General features: G+C 66.3%; 7 non-coding genes across 7 annotated transcripts; 2 read left to right on the top strand and 5 right to left on the bottom strand.

The window, feature by feature from the left end:
• Positions 1-4,025: 4,025 nt before the first annotated feature.
• Positions 4,026-4,097, bottom strand: TRNAE-CUC (transfer RNA glutamic acid (anticodon CUC)). The gene has a single exon. It is a non-coding gene; the product is annotated as a tRNA-Glu (tRNA).
• A 278-nt stretch (positions 4,098-4,375) lies between these two features.
• Positions 4,376-4,447, bottom strand: TRNAG-UCC (transfer RNA glycine (anticodon UCC)). Its single transcript has one exon. It is a non-coding gene; the product is annotated as a tRNA-Gly (tRNA).
• A 755-nt stretch (positions 4,448-5,202) lies between these two features.
• Positions 5,203-5,274, bottom strand: TRNAD-GUC (transfer RNA aspartic acid (anticodon GUC)). The gene has a single exon. It is a non-coding gene; the product is annotated as a tRNA-Asp (tRNA).
• Positions 5,275-5,824: 550 nt separating this feature from the next.
• On the top strand, positions 5,825-5,907 carry TRNAL-CAG (transfer RNA leucine (anticodon CAG)). The gene has a single exon. It is a non-coding gene; the product is annotated as a tRNA-Leu (tRNA).
• A 1,479-nt stretch (positions 5,908-7,386) lies between these two features.
• On the top strand, positions 7,387-7,457 carry TRNAG-GCC (transfer RNA glycine (anticodon GCC)). The gene has a single exon. It is a non-coding gene; the product is annotated as a tRNA-Gly (tRNA).
• Positions 7,458-12,232: 4,775 nt separating this feature from the next.
• TRNAE-CUC (transfer RNA glutamic acid (anticodon CUC)) lies at positions 12,233-12,304 on the bottom strand. Its single transcript has one exon. It is a non-coding gene; the product is annotated as a tRNA-Glu (tRNA).
• Positions 12,305-12,582: 278 nt separating this feature from the next.
• On the bottom strand, positions 12,583-12,654 carry TRNAG-UCC (transfer RNA glycine (anticodon UCC)). Its single transcript has one exon. It is a non-coding gene; the product is annotated as a tRNA-Gly (tRNA).
• Positions 12,655-13,202: the final 548 nt, after the last annotated feature.

Here is a 13,202-nt window from a genome sequence, read left to right as displayed (position 1 = left end):
CCATCTCCACACACCCCCCCCACCACGCCCCGTTCCTCCCTGAGCCGTTCCAAATCCCACTCTTGTCAAGGAACCTGCCTTTGCATCTGTCCCACTGGCCTGCCTCCCCCCACCCCCCACTTCAAGCCACGGCCTGCTCCTTCTTCTGCTTCTTCGAACACAGGTAGAACGGATTCACATTCCTGGGTGAGTCTCAGGTGCCCGGCAAAGTGCTTCAGTCCCCTGTTCTTTGCCAGGTGGTCTCCCAGTGTAGGTGAAGGCGAGATCCAAATACGCTTCTCCTGCTCCAGAGGAAAGCTCTGTTGCTCATGTCCTGCAGGCACAGTCTTTCCTATCTCTTGATCCGCCTCCAACTTCGTCCCTCCCTGCCTTTCCCCTTGGGTAGCCCTATGTACGTTTTCGACGTCTCAAGGTCGCTTTCCCCTTTGCGCATAGATTCGTCTGTATTCGTCGTTAGAGTCCACAGAGCTTTCTCCCTATCCAAGCGACTCACTTCACTGAGCGGACCCTTCTGTGGGTCCGTCTGACCTCGAGGCCCATGGCGATGGCGGCTCCTTCTTGAGGGCTGCGTCATAATCCACGGTACAGATATCCCTCACGTTCTTGTGCCGGCCACGTGCCGACGGGCACTTGGGCGCTTCCCGCGGGTCTCGGCTCCGGCACAGAGGGCTGCGGTGACCCTGGGGGATGCCTGCATCTCTCCCCATTAGGGGTGTTTGTCGTCTTTTCCCGATGCGTGCCCAGGGGTGGCTTTCCTGGATCATAATGTAAGCTCTTCTCTTTCCTATTGCTGGACTGATCCTCGACTGACTGACTTCGACGGAGTAGCACTCGTTCTGGAAGTGTAGTTGATCTACACCCTGGTGTCCGTTTCCGCTGTACAGCGTTGGGGTTCAGTCCTGTCTGTGGGGGGGGGCTTATGTTTTCAGCTCGGTTTCCATTACGGGTGATGACAGGATATGGGACCTCATTCCCTGCGCTATCCCGCGTGTCCTTGTTCCTCCTCCCCTTCCTACGCAGTACTGGTCCGGTTGATCCGTTGAGCCCGGCTCCTCATTCATCCCTCCGTCCCTGACTGCGCCCTTGGGAAGCCCCAAGCGGCTTTCCTGTGTCTGAGAGTCTGTGGCTGGTTGGCCCAGGGATTAATTTGTACAACACTTTAGAGTCCACCCATCCGTGACCTTGTCTGTTTGACTTCCCTCACCAAGGGTAATATTCTGCAGCTCCAGCCGCCGTTGCTGCCAGTGAAACTTTCTGCCTCTTGTGGACGGCTCGGTGACATCCCATTCTCTCCCTTTCTCTGATACTGCATCTTGGTGGCTGAGCCTTTGGGGATGGGCACTAGCGTTTTCTCCACGTCTCGGCTATGGCAAACGGTGCTGCTGTGACCGTGGGGGTTGCGTGTGTCTTTCCGAATGAAGAGTTGCGTCTTTCGTGGATATGTACCCAGGGTGGGGTTGGCATAGCTCGCCTGTTTCCCGCTGACTTCGCTGCCTGCTGAGTTAGTTTTCTTTTGAAAGCTTACTCCGACGTCGTAGTCAGCGTTGTTGCGCAAGTACAGTGGATTCCCAAAACTGTGCTGGTTTCCGGTGGACCCCGGAGTGATCCTGTTTCGCGTGTGCGGATCTCGGATGTCATATATGTCTTCAGATTCTTTTCCCCTTGAGGTTACTCCAGGGCACTGACGCTTATTCCCTGTGTTGAACTGGATAACCTTGGCGCTTCTCCCTTTACACAGGGTCCTGCGTATCTGTGCGTTGCAGCTCCGCAGTCATCCCTCCACCGCTGCCTTTGCACTTGCGTTACCCTAAGGTGGGTTTCTGCGTGAGTCGGTTTCTCCCGGCAAATAGCTTCGTTTTGTATTATTTTCCATGCTCCACATGCCTCTGTCCAACGCGGTCGGACATTCTCCGCCGAGTGTAAGCTGCATCATTGCTTGTGACAAATGGCAATACTTGACGTTTTTCTTATGACTGAGTGATGGCTCCATGCTGCATCCATGCAACCCCTACTTGGGCCTGCCGTGTGTGGATGGGCGCTGGGGTTTGCTCCGTGTCCGCGCCATGGCAGACGGTGCTGCCGTGTCCGTGGCGGTGTCCGGACCCTCAGACCTCCCCGAGGTTTGCCCTCTGCGGGTGTGTACCCTGGAGGGATGACTGTGCTCGGTCACATGGGAGCTCTCCTTGGCACTCATGAAATCACAGCCACCCTACTCCCAACACCCCCCCCAATCCCACCCTGAGCCCCCAGCAGTGTCATCGCTCTCCCGCCATCTTCCTCACGCCACAGCCCCCTCACTGTCATGGCCTGCCCTCTGCCTTTCCCGCCAGACTCCAGGCTCGGCCCCACCTCCACGCCACCAGCCCCCTGGGGCTCGGGCTATCCCTCACACGTCTTGCGCTGGCCAGCCTTGCCCTGGCATTCACCACTGCGGGCCTCCTTCTGGCTCCGCAGTCCCAGCCCTACCCCCACGCCCACCCCTACCTACTGCAGATCCGTCCCAGCCTCTCACATGTGCCTGGCACGGCGTCGCCACCGCGTCCATGCTTCTGTAGAGGCCCTGCTCCAGTGGCCTGCCGATCTTTCGGCCAGGTCCCCGCGAGCCCCACGCCGCCCCTTCCCGCCGGCCATCCACACAGACGCCCCGACCAAGCACCCCGGGGCCTGCCTCCCAGCTCCCAGCTCGCTGCCGCCCCCATTGCTCGCGATCGTTCTGCCTGGGTTCCTGATCCACGTGGGGCGCCCACCAGCCATGGCCCCAAGCACCTTTGGCCCATACTCTCCCCTCGCACTCTGACGCCCACGGCCCCGGCAGGGGCCTCGAGGATACCTCCTTTGGCGATGGCAAGCACACGTCAGGCCACAGGGGCTCCTTGCCCACAGGGGACTCGCCTTTGTGCCATCGCACCCGAGTGTGCCGCCCTCGCCGCACCTTGGTGCCCTTCGTCTGCCGTCCACTTCCCCTCCGAAGGACACAGTCCTTGAACAGACGTGCAACCCTTTGGGATAGGCGAGCCCGAGACGGGGCCAACAGGAGACTGTGGTGGAGGATCGCCCTCGCGGAGAGTTCCTCGGGGAAGACGATGACAGGGTGGGCAGAGGGATGGAGCGGATGCTGGATAGACAGTTTGGAGAGAATGGGAAACTATTCGATGTCATCACTAGGGGAGGGGTGCGCGGAACAGGGCGCTCTGTGTGTGTGTGTGCACCCGGGTGCCCGCCTTTGGTTACGAGTCAGGGAGAGAGGCCTGTGTAAATCTTGCCTCAGTCCGGGAGGATTGAGAGCTGTGGTCAGGCAAGGGAAACAGCATGATGGTCGGGTTGTCCTCCCTGGCAGGCATCACTGCCTCTGAGTGACTGAACTGCTACCGATGCCTCCCGGGCGCCGCGGTCCGCCTCCCAGAGCCCACTCGAGACCAGAACCCTCTTGGAGTCGCCAGCGGCATACGGGAGTCACAGCCAGCCCGGGACCTGGCACGCACTGGCCAAGCCGCCCAGAGAGGTGGCTGGCGTGAGGGACACGGCAAGGCAGGCGGTCCGTGGCCACGGCCCCCACTGCCAGAGGCAGATCCCCCTCGCTCGCCTTTGGCTGTGGCCACCGCCCCTGCCGCTGCTGGCCCCCAGCTGGCGACCACCACAGCCCCCAGCCCTACCCCCAGCCCTCCCGCCGCCCGCCCTTTCCAAGCCCACCTCCTCACCGCCACCGACAGCAGGAGCACCGGCACGAGCCCAGGAGCATCACCGCCACCACCAGGGGCAGCAGCCGCAGGCCCTCAGGAGGGAGGGAGGCGGGGGGTGGATGGGAGGCCTCAGGCGCGTCGAGGTGGAAGCGGCGCGAGGTTGCCACTGCGGCCAAAACCTCTGCCCCGCGGGACGGCGGAGGTGGCCTGAATCGTGCTTGGGCTGGACGGGCAGGGTCCCGGGGGCCTCTGGCGCAGCGCTGAGCAAGCGTAGGCTAATAAAAGGGTGGCAGGGTGTCCGGCGAGGACATGGGCACGTGGCAGGCGGAGAGGAAGAAGAAAGGCTTCCCTGACCGGGAATCGAACCCGGGCCGCGGCGGTGAGAGCGCCGAATCCTAACCACTAGACCACCAGGGAGCGTCGGGGTTCAGCCCTCGCCTGCTCCTGGTGAACCCCGCGCCTCCATGCCACCCGCCCGTGCCACCTTGCTGCCTACACCCGGCCTTTGCAAGTCCAGCCGCCTGCCCCGGCGTGCCGTCTTGCTTTCAGCACCCTCAAAACACTGCGCGCGCCGCCGGCTTCTCGCACACACGCCAAAAGCCGCGGGCCAGCGGGCTGGCTCCCTGCTCCCACCTCTCTGTCCCCCGAACGCCCCTGCCCGGAGGGCGCTGGAACTCAGCAAAAGGTCGGCCCGCTGCGTTGGCCGGGAATCGAACCCGGGTCAACTGCTTGGAAGGCAGCTATGCTCACCACTATACCACCAACGCTCCACAGCCCGGGCGGCCGCCAGACGCCGGCCCCGGGCTCGCCCCAGCATGCTCTCGCCGCCGCCTCCGCATCCCTGCCCCGACGCCCCGTCAGCCGGAGGCTCTGCGCCGCCGCCGGCGCCCCCAACAGCCACGCGGCGCCCCAAGCGCGCCAGCGCTACGCAGTGGCCGGGATCCACCCGCCCGACCGCCCCAGGGCGGCGCCCCCGCGGCCTTGCGGCCCTCCGGCCCTTCGCTCCCCGCCGCGGCCAGCCAAAGCCTCCGCCCTCGCCCCCGGCGGGCAACGCGGGGCACGCAGCTTCCAGCACCCAGCTGGCCACAGCCCTACTCCACCGGGCGCTGGGCGAGGCCACTTCCCACGACGACAAGGGGACACGGGACCCACCTGCCTGCACGCGTCGGGGCGCCGTGCCGAGCCGCGCGGCGGGGCCGTCGCGAGCCTAGGAGCCCACTCAGGCAGCCACTGTGGGTCGGCGCGTGGGCGGCCGGCCGGCCGCCAGATCCGGCTGTGGTCGGGCAAGGCCGTGGGGTCGCCAAGGAGGCCCTCGCTCCGCCGTGGCGACCGTGCGCCCGCCGACGACAAAGGGCTCAGGCTGGAGCGCTGCACGCGCGGAGGGGGTCGCCGGGAGCTAGGCCGGGCACCGCCGTTGGCGGCCCTGGCGCCTCGCCCGAAGACGGCGGGAGGGGACGAAGGGCCCTTGGGGGCCTGGCGGCAGGACAGAGAGCGACCGCGGCCACCAAAAAGGGTGTGTTGCCTCCCCGTCGGGGAATCGAACCCCGGTCTCCCGCGTGACAGGCGGGGATACTCACCACTATACTAACGAGGACGGCGGCGACCGTCCTGCCGCCCGGCCGCTCTCGGGCTCTCGGGCTGCCTGCCGACGCCTCCCCTTGCCCAGCACGGGCCCCCGGCCACCACGGGTCCCGGCCCAACCGCGCACCAAACCAACCGCCTCGGTCACAGCGGCAGCCCGCCACCACGACGGGGACCCGGACCCCCGGGGCACTGGAGCCTCCCCAGCGCGCGCCGCCTCTTGCCTCCAACGCGGGCGTTCCGCCGGGAGAAGGGGGCGCGAGAAGGCAAGCGGGGCTGCGAGGACACGGTGGGCGCGCGCCGGCCGGCGTCGGGCCGGGAGAGGCGCGGGTGGGGAGGGGCCGGCCCGCCGAGGGCCCGGCTGGGTCCGCGGCGCGAGCGGCGGCGGAGCCCGGCGCCTCGGCCGGCCGCCGCGCGCCGGCTCCGTCGACCCCCACTCCGGACGGCCGCCTGCCTGCCTGCCTGCCTGGCGTGGCGCCCCGCGCGGCCCGCCGAGGGCGCCGGTGCTCGCGCCGCGTCGGGTCCCAGCCAGGCCAGCGGCCACGCGCCCAGCCAGGCCCGCCGTCAGGATGGCCGAGCGGTCTAAGGCGCTGCGTTCAGGTCGCAGTCTCCCCTGGAGGCGTGGGTTCGAATCCCACTCCTGACAAGCCAGCCTTTTGGCCCGCCGGACAAACGCACCCGTCCTGCCCGGGCCACTGCCTTTCTCCACGCACGCCCTCCCGCCGCCACCGGCACCCCCACACCAGGAACCTTCAGTCCTTCTCAGCGCATCTTTGCTCGCCAGCTGGCTGCAGCTGCAGCTGCTGCTTTTCCTGCCTCTCTGCCTCCCCCTTGCCCACCCTCGCCCACACTCGCCCACCCTTCCACTTCCGCTCCCACGGCCCCGCCGCGCCCCGCCCACGGCCGCGCCGAACCACGCAGCCCCGCGGCGGGTGGCAAGCCCTCCTCCCTTCGCCGGCGCTCCGACTTCTGCACGGGGAACGGCCTACTCGCCCTCGCAGCCTTGCTTCCACGGCCGCCCCCGCCAGCTCTCCCGCCAGGCCGGCACCCCGTCCTCCGCGCCCGCCCCGCCGGCCCGCCTGCGCTCCCCAGCCACAGCGAGGCGGCCGAGCCCCCGCCTTGCCCGCCGGCGGGGTGCCGCGTGCCCTCGACCCTTCTCCGCCTTGCGTTCTTGGCCGGGCCGCACCTGCCTGCCTGCCGCCCGCCCGGGACGCGTGCCATCCAGCCTTCCTGCTGGCCAGCGCACACCGGCCTTCCTGGCACGAGTCCGTCCCGGGAAGGGTGCTCCGCTGGGGAGGGAGCGGAAGCCCTGCCTGCCCGTCCAGCCCACCCACCGGCGCCCTGCCCGCGCCCCTGTCCTCGGCGCCACCGGGCACGTTCCCGTGGGAAGCCGCTGCCCCGGCCGGAGCCAAGCCCGCCCTGGCGCGCTCCCTGCCTCTCAGCCGGCAGTCCCCGAGCCAGGAGCCGCTCTGCCAAAGGGCCCCTGCTCACCACCACCAGCCCGTCAGAGCCGGACCCCGGAAGCGCGGTCGGCCAGAGCGCAGGAGCCAGGCTCACACGCCTTTGGGTCCTTGGGCCTGAGCGCCGTTCTGGGGTGGGGGTGGGGGTGGGGCCGGTGGCGGAGGCGCTCGGAGGCGTCGCCCTCCCGCGCTCGCGCTTCCCGCACAGCCCGAGCCCGGCGTCCCGGCCCGCGCCCGCTATCGCACGCCCCACCCCGGCCCGGCCGGAAAGCCAGCCCGCCAGGGGGACTTCGGGTCGGGACCCGGCGGTCGCTGAGAGGAAGGTCGGCGCGCGGCCGCAGCGAACACGCAGCGCCTGCACCTGACAGGGATCCCGGCGCCGGCTCCCGGCCCCCGCGCGCGACACCGACAGGGTCGCGGCGGCCGTGGTCGGCGCAGAAGGCGCGGGAGGGGCCGCGTGGGCCCGCGTCCCGCCGCTCCGGGCTCCCTCCGAGAGCGCCGCGCCCCGGGGTCCTGCACGTGCCCGGATCCTGGCTTTCAGGTCGCCCGCCCGTCGTCTCCTGCTCCAACGGAGCAGAGAGATGCCCACGGGCGAGCAGTGAGCAGCAGCGGGCGGGTGGCGGCCAGCGCCTCAGGGGCAGCGACGGGCGGCGCTGGCCACCGGTGCATGGGTGGTTCAGTGGTAGAATTCTCGCCTGCCACGCGGGAGGCCCGGGTTCGATTCCCGGCCCATGCAGCCACAGCGTCCCCTTTTGGTCCCACGGTGCGGCCCCAGAGCCGAACTAGGTCTGCGCGCTGAAACGCGCTCGAGGCAGCGCTCCTGCAAACGCTGGCTTGTTACCTGCCGCCCGCTGCCTCTCCCACGCAGACGCCCAGGACCCCTCCCCACCTCACCCACAAAAGGCCCTGCTGCCAAGCCTTCGTGGCCCCAGACCCTGCGGGCTCAGCCGCCCGTGCGTCCAGGCACCTTTCTTGTGTTGGCTCCCGTCCTCAACCGGACCCGTCCTCAACCGAGGGCTCGGGGATAGCACTGGCAGGAATACCCCACCGCTGGCAGCCGCCCGCACCACACTTTCATCTTCCACAACGTCCGTCTCCCAGTTCCCTGCCTCACTCTCCCCACACTCCGAGAGAAATCAATCACACTACGTTTGCACAGCCAGGAGCAAGGGAGCTGCCACATCTGGCAAGCATACCTCCCTTTGGCCTGGAGGGCCCCTGGACCATGTCTTGCAGAACGAGTTCCAAAGAAGTCCACCAGCTGCCGGCCCTGGCAGAAATAGGTTTCCAACAGCAATGCCCTCACCACCTCAAACACCACCCCTTCCCCCTGAAACCCTCTTGCGCGCCTCACCTCAGCATCAGCCCTACCCCAAGGGCACCCCCACCTCAGCATGCAGCCTCACCGTCCCCCTACTCCCCCACATGCACCCATCCCACCCCCAGCTCCCCGCCTCCCCCATCTCCACACACCCCCCCCACCACGCCCCGTTCCTCCCTGAGCCGTTCCAAATCCCACTCTTGTCAAGGAACCTGCCTTTGCATCTGTCCCACTGGCCTGCCTCCCCCCACCCCCCACTTCAAGCCACGGCCTGCTCCTTCTTCTGCTTCTTCGAACACAGGTAGAACGGATTCACATTCCTGGGTGAGTCTCAGGTGCCCGGCAAAGTGCTTCAGTCCCCTGTTCTTTGCCAGGTGGTCTCCCAGTGTAGGTGAAGGCGAGATCCAAATACGCTTCTCCTGCTCCAGAGGAAAGCTCTGTTGCTCATGTCCTGCAGGCACAGTCTTTCCTATCTCTTGATCCGCCTCCAACTTCGTCCCTCCCTGCCTTTCCCCTTGGGTAGCCCTATGTACGTTTTCGACGTCTCAAGGTCGCTTTCCCCTTTGCGCATAGATTCGTCTGTATTCGTCGTTAGAGTCCACAGAGCTTTCTCCCTATCCAAGCGACTCACTTCACTGAGCGGACCCTTCTGTGGGTCCGTCTGACCTCGAGGCCCATGGCGATGGCGGCTCCTTCTTGAGGGCTGCGTCATAATCCACGGTACAGATATCCCTCACGTTCTTGTGCCGGCCACGTGCCGACGGGCACTTGGGCGCTTCCCGCGGGTCTCGGCTCCGGCACAGAGGGCTGCGGTGACCCTGGGGGATGCCTGCATCTCTCCCCATTAGGGGTGTTTGTCGTCTTTTCCCGATGCGTGCCCAGGGGTGGCTTTCCTGGATCATAATGTAAGCTCTTCTCTTTCCTATTGCTGGACTGATCCTCGACTGACTGACTTCGACGGAGTAGCACTCGTTCTGGAAGTGTAGTTGATCTACACCCTGGTGTCCGTTTCCGCTGTACAGCGTTGGGGTTCAGTCCTGTCTGTGGGGGGGGGCTTATGTTTTCAGCTCGGTTTCCATTACGGGTGATGACAGGATATGGGACCTCATTCCCTGCGCTATCCCGCGTGTCCTTGTTCCTCCTCCCCTTCCTACGCAGTACTGGTCCGGTTGATCCGTTGAGCCCGGCTCCTCATTCATCCCTCCGTCCCTGACTGCGCCCTTGGGAAGCCCCAAGCGGCTTTCCTGTGTCTGAGAGTCTGTGGCTGGTTGGCCCAGGGATTAATTTGTACAACACTTTAGAGTCCACCCATCCGTGACCTTGTCTGTTTGACTTCCCTCACCAAGGGTAATATTCTGCAGCTCCAGCTGCCGTTGCTGCCAGAGAAACTTTCTGCCTCTTGTGGACGGCTCGGTGACATCCCATTCTCTCCCTTTCTCTGATACTGCATCTTGGTGGCTGAGCCTTTGGGGATGGGCACTAGCGTTTTCTCCACGTCTCGGCTATGGCAAACGGTGCTGCTGTGACCGTGGGGGTTGCGTGTGTCTTTCCGAATGAAGAGTTGCGTCTTTCGTGGATATGTACCCAGGGTGGGGTTGGCATAGCTCGCCTGTTTCCCGCTGACTTCGCTGCCTGCTGAGTTAGTTTTCTTTTGAAAGCTTACTCCGACGTCGTAGTCAGCGTTGTTGCGCAAGTACAGTGGATTCCCAAAACTGTGCTGGTTTCCGGTGGACCCCGGAGTGATCCTGTTTCGCGTGTGCGGATCTCGGATGTCATATATGTCTTCAGATTCTTTTCCCCTTGAGGTTACTCCAGGGCACTGACGCTTATTCCCTGTGTTGAACTGGATAACCTTGGCGCTTCTCCCTTTACACAGGGTCCTGCGTATCTGTGCGTTGCAGCTCCGCAGTCATCCCTCCACCGCTGCCTTTGCACTTGCGTTACCCTAAGGTGGGTTTCTGCGTGAGTCGGTTTCTCCCGGCAAATAGCTTCGTTTTGTATTATTTTCCATGCTCCACATGCCTCTGTCCAACGCGGTCGGACATTCTCCGCCGAGTGTAAGCTGCATCATTGCTTGTGACAAATGGCAATACTTGACGTTTTTCTTATGACTGAGTGATGGCTCCATGCTGCATCCATGCAACCCCTACTTGGGCCTGCCGTGTGTGGATGGGCGCTGGGGTTTGCTCCGTGTCCGCGCCATGGCAGACGGTGCTGCCGTGTCCGTGGCGGTGTCCGGACCCTCAGACCTCCCCGAGGTTTGCCCTCTGCGGGTGTGTACCCTGGAGGGATGACTGTGCTCGGTCACATGGGAGCTCTCCTTGGCACTCATGAAATCACAGCCACCCTACTCCCAACACCCCCCCCCAATCCCACCCTGAGCCCCCAGCAGTGTCATCGCTCTCCCGCCATCTTCCTCACGCCACAGCCCCCTCACTGTCATGGCCTGCCCTCTGCCTTTCCCGCCAGACTCCAGGCTCGGCCCCACCTCCACGCCACCAGCCCCCTGGGGCTCGGGCTATCCCTCACACGTCTTGCGCTGGCCAGCCTTGCCCTGGCATTCACCACTGCGGGCCTCCTTCTGGCTCCGCAGTCCCAGCCCTACCCCCACGCCCACCCCTACCTACTGCAGATCCGTCCCAGCCTCTCACATGTGCCTGGCACGGCGTCGCCACCGCGTCCATGCTTCTGTAGAGGCCCTGCTCCAGTGGCCTGCCGATCTTTCGGCCAGGTCCCCGCGAGCCCCACGCCGCCCCTTCCCGCCGGCCATCCACACAGACGCCCCGACCAAGCACCCCGGGGCCTGCCTCCCAGCTCCCAGCTCGCTGCCGCCCCCATTGCTCGCGATCGTTCTGCCTGGGTTCCTGATCCACGTGGGGCGCCCACCAGCCATGGCCCCAAGCACCTTTGGCCCATACTCTCCCCTCGCACTCTGACGCCCACGGCCCCGGCAGGGGCCTCGAGGATACCTCCTTTGGCGATGGCAAGCACACGTCAGGCCACAGGGGCTCCTTGCCCACAGGGGACTCGCCTTTGTGCCATCGCACCCGAGTGTGCCGCCCTCGCCGCACCTTGGTGCCCTTCGTCTGCCGTCCACTTCCCCTCCGAAGGACACAGTCCTTGAACAGACGTGCAACCCTTTGGGATAGGCGAGCCCGAGACGGGGCCAACAGGAGACTGTGGTGGAGGATCGCCCTCGCGGAGAGTTCCTCGGGGAAGACGATGACAGGGTGGGCAGAGGGATGGAGCGGATGCTGGATAGACAGTTTGGAGAGAATGGGAAACTATTCGATGTCATCACTAGGGGAGGGGTGCGCGGAACAGGGCGCTCTGTGTGTGTGTGTGTGTGTGTGTGTGTGTGTGTGTGTGTGCACCCGGGTGCCCGCCTTTGGTTACGAGTCAGGGAGGGAGGCCTGTGTAAATCTTGCCTCAGTCCGGGAGGATTGAGAGCTGTGGTCAGGCAAGGGAAACAGCATGATGGTCGGGTTGTCCTCCCTGGCAGGCATCACTGCCTCTGAGTGACTGAACTGCTACCGATGCCTCCCGGGCGCCGCGGTCCGCCTCCCAGAGCCCACTCGAGACCAGAACCCTCTTGGAGTCGCCAGCGGCATACGGGAGTCACAGCCAGCCCGGGACCTGGCACGCACTGGCCAAGCCGCCCAGAGAGGTGGCTGGCGTGAGGGACACGGCAAGGCAGGCGGTCCGTGGCCACGGCCCCCACTGCCAGAGGCAGATCCCCCTCGCTCGCCTTCGGCTGTGGCCACCGCCCCTGCCGCTGTTGGCCCCCAGCTGGCGACCACCACAGCCCCCAGCCCTACCCCCAGCCCTCCCGCCGCCCGCCCTTTCCAAGCCCACCTCCTCACCGCCACCGACAGCAGGAGCACCGGCACGAGCCCAGGAGCATCACCGCCACCACCAGGGACAGCAGCCGCAGGCCCTCAGGAGGGAGGGAGGCGGGGGGTGGATGGGAGGCCTCAGGCGCGTCGAGGTGGAAGCGGCGCGAGGTTGCCACTGCGGCCAAAACCTCTGCCCCGCGGGACGGCGGAGGTGGCCTGAATCGTGCTTGGGCTGGACGGGCAGGGTCCCGGGGGCCTCTGGCGCAGCGCTGAGCAAGCGTAGGCTAATAAAAGGGTGGCAGGGTGTCCGGCGAGGACATGGGCACGTGGCAGGCGGAGAGGAAGAAGAAAGGCTTCCCTGACCGGGAATCGAACCCGGGCCGCGGCGGTGAGAGCGCCGAATCCTAACCACTAGACCACCAGGGAGCGTCGGGGTTCAGCCCTCGCCTGCTCCTGGTGAACCCCGCGCCTCCATGCCACCCGCCCGTGCCACCTTGCTGCCTACACCCGGCCTTTGCAAGTCCAGCCGCCTGCCCCGGCGTGCCGTCTTGCTTTCAGCACCCTCAAAACACTGCGCGCGCCGCCGGCTTCTCGCACACACGCCAAAAGCCGCGGGCCAGCGGGCTGGCTCCCTGCTCCCACCTCTCTGTCCCCCGAACGCCCCTGCCCGGAGGGCGCTGGAACTCAGCAAAAGGTCGGCCCGCTGCGTTGGCCGGGAATCGAACCCGGGTCAACTGCTTGGAAGGCAGCTATGCTCACCACTATACCACCAACGCTCCACAGCCCGGGCGGCCGCCAGACGCCGGCCCCGGGCTCGCCCCAGCATGCTCTCGCCGCCGCCTCCGCATCCCTGCCCCGACGCCCCGTCAGCCGGAGGCTCTGCGCCGCCGCCGGCGCCCCCAACAGCCACGCGGCGCCCCAAGCGCGCCAGCGCTACGCAGTGGCCGGGATCCACCCGCCCGACCGCCCCAGGGCGGCGCCCCCGCGGCCTTGCGGCCCTCCGGCCCTTCGCTCCCCGCCGCGGCCAGCCAAAGCCTCCGCCCTCGCCCCCGGCGGGCAACGCGGGGCACGCAGCTTCCAGCACCCAGCTGGCCACAGCCCTACTCCACCGGGCGCTGGGCGAGGCCACTTCCCACGACGACAAGGGGACACGGGACCCACCTGCCTGCACGCGTCGGGGCGCCGTGCCGAGCCGCGCGGCGGGGCCGTCGCGAGCCTAGGAGCCCACTCAGGCAGCCACTGTGGGTCGGCGCGTGGGCGGCCGGCCGGCCGCCAGATCCGGCTGTGGTCGGGCAAGGCCGTGGGGTCGCCAAGGAGGCCCTCG

Source organism: Capricornis sumatraensis, chromosome 2 (assembly GCF_032405125.1).
Source record: "Capricornis sumatraensis isolate serow.1 chromosome 2, serow.2, whole genome shotgun sequence".
NCBI classification, from domain to species: Eukaryota; Metazoa; Chordata; class Mammalia; order Artiodactyla; family Bovidae; genus Capricornis; species Capricornis sumatraensis.
Note: the sequence above shows the minus strand (reverse complement) of the source record. Positions and strands in the feature narration are given on the sequence as shown.